This window comes from Penaeus chinensis, chromosome 24 (genome assembly GCF_019202785.1).
Source record: "Penaeus chinensis breed Huanghai No. 1 chromosome 24, ASM1920278v2, whole genome shotgun sequence".
Lineage (NCBI taxonomy): Eukaryota > Metazoa > Arthropoda > Malacostraca > Decapoda > Penaeidae > Penaeus > Penaeus chinensis.
The window spans coordinates 25,623,074-25,625,573 of record NC_061842.1 but is presented as its reverse complement, the minus strand read 5'-3'; positions in this window follow the sequence as shown (position 1 = coordinate 25,625,573).

Here is a 2,500-nt window from a genome sequence, read left to right as displayed (position 1 = left end):
ACACAATGACGCTCATCTGCACACAAAACACAGAAACGTCTAAGGAAAATTTATACACAGGTACCGACGCGCGTACAAATGAAGACACACAAATACAGATATACACACACACACACACACACGCACACGGATAGACACACAAACAGATAAACACACACACGCACACGGATAGACACACAGACACACACACACACACACACGAACACCGACAGACACAAACCAAAAGTCATACCCGCTTCCCAATCTTAAACCGATGAATCACCGACCATAAACATGAATCACCAGGCAGCTCAAGCAAGCCCATGACACTTCAAGAACACAACCCAACCCCTCCTACACCTAAAATCAAACAAACAAACAAACAAACCAAAATAAACTAACATAAATCAAGTGAAAACAAAGAACAGCGTCGCCTCGAAAAACACCTCAAAAGTCCCGCAACTTTCACTCCTTACGCCCACTCGGGTTTTACCGCCCGTATCATCATCATCATACTCTACGATACAGCGGCCACTGTAATTACGCCAAGTACTGTCTGGACGAAATAAAACGCACTGTAGTCGTCGGCTTTAGAGAGAAGAGCAGTGTCTCTGCCACAAAAACGCAAACGAGACCAACTATCACAGGCGCTTTGTCGCTGATGTAATGCAAACACAAATAATTCAAGAGCAACGCGAAAGATGCGAAAGAAAAAAAAAGAAAATAAAAATACGGTTGAAAAGAAATGCTAAAAAAAGGAGAAAAAAACAAGACTAAAAATAGAGGCATAAAAGAAATTAAAAAAAAGTCGAAGGAATAGAAACACGAATGATGGGAGGGCAAGAAAGAAAGAAAGCAAGGGAAAAATAAAGAAAGCGGAGAAAGAAAGAAACAAAAAGCAAAAACAATAAATAAATAAAAACTAACAACTTATTCATTTTAAAAATGAAGTATATAAACAAACAAAATAAAATAATACAAGGGAAAAGTCCGCCCTCGACCACCAAGCACTCAAAACCGGATGACTCGCTATCATTACTACAACATTCAGAAAGACTATCCGCGCAACAGCTTCTCGGAACACAGACTACACACCACCTTAATCGGCCATAAAAATCCGCTGTTGTTCGCTGTCTCGATCCCTCCCGGCTGTTTGTTTAATTGATCAAGCCAATTAAGGGACTTATGCCAACCGCCAGGCGAGATCGCGGCCCGATAAGCCACTCGGGCAAGACAAGCAAGCCCGACACCCAGCGATGAAGGGGCTGCTGGCAAGACCATGCAAGCTGCAAGGCGTCTGCAACTGTGTGCTTGCTTGCTTGCGCTCCCTGCCCGCGTGAGGAGGTCGCCTGCCAGACGCACTGACGCTGTCCTGATACCCGGCCATGCACGCTGATGTAGGGGAATGGGGGGAGGTACGGGGAGGGGGAAGGGTGGGGGTAGTAGGAGAGGGGGAGAGGAAGAAAGGGATGAAGGGAGGGAGGGAGGGCGGAGGGGAGAGGGAAGAGGAGGAGGAGAAGAAGGAGAAGAAGGAGAAGAAGGAGAAGAAGGAGGAGAAGAAGGAGAAGAAGGAGAAGAAGGAGGAGAAGAAGGAGAAGGAGGAGGAGGAGAAGGAGAGGTAGGGAGGGAAGGGGGGAAGAAGGGAGAGAGGGAGAGGGAGAGGGAGAGGGAGAGGGAGAGGGAGAGAGAGAGAGAGAGAGAGAGAGAGAGAGAGAGAGAGAGAGAGAGAGAGAGAGAGAGAGAGAGAGAGAGAGAGAGAGAGAGAGAGAAAAAAAATAATAATGAGAGAATAAAAATCCTCTCCGTAATTTTTCTGCGGATAGCTGGAGGGAGCGATAAAGCCCCTACCACTCGCAGAGGAAGTATTCAGAACTCTCGACACTCAAAATAAAAATAAGGAGATTGCTCCCAAGGAAGCCCGTAACAAAGGCCCTAAATTCGACATAGAAAAAAAAAGAAGAAGACGGCGTGCGTGCGTGGAAGGGAGAGGGAGAACAACACAGGAAGTATAGCGGGAAAAACATCCAGTTAGGTTAAGAGGCGCCGTAAAACACAGCCTCGCGCCCGGCCTTCCTCTTACTCATGGTTACGGGAAGGAGAGGGAGGGAGGGAGGGAGGGAGGGGGGAGGAGGGAGGGAGGAAGGGAGGGGAGGAGAGGGAGATAGGGAAGGGAAGGGAGGAGGAAGGGAGATAGGGAAGGGAGGGAGGAAGGGAGATAGGGAAGGGAGGGAGGAAGGGAGATAGGGAAGGGAGGGAGGGAGGGAGGGAGATAGGGAAGAAGGGAGGGTGGGAGGGATGAAGGGGGAGGTAGGAAGAGAGGGAGGGAGGGATGGAAACAGGAAGGGAGACAGGAGAGTAGGAATTGCAGGAGGAGGTAGACGATGGGAGGAGGGTAGAAAGCATGAGAAAGAGGATGAGAAGGAAAAAGAGGCAGACAAGGAGGAGCAGGTGGTGGGAGAGGGTGGGATGAGGATGAAGATGAGGAAGAGGAAGAAAGGGGGAGGAGGAGAGGAGGAGGAGG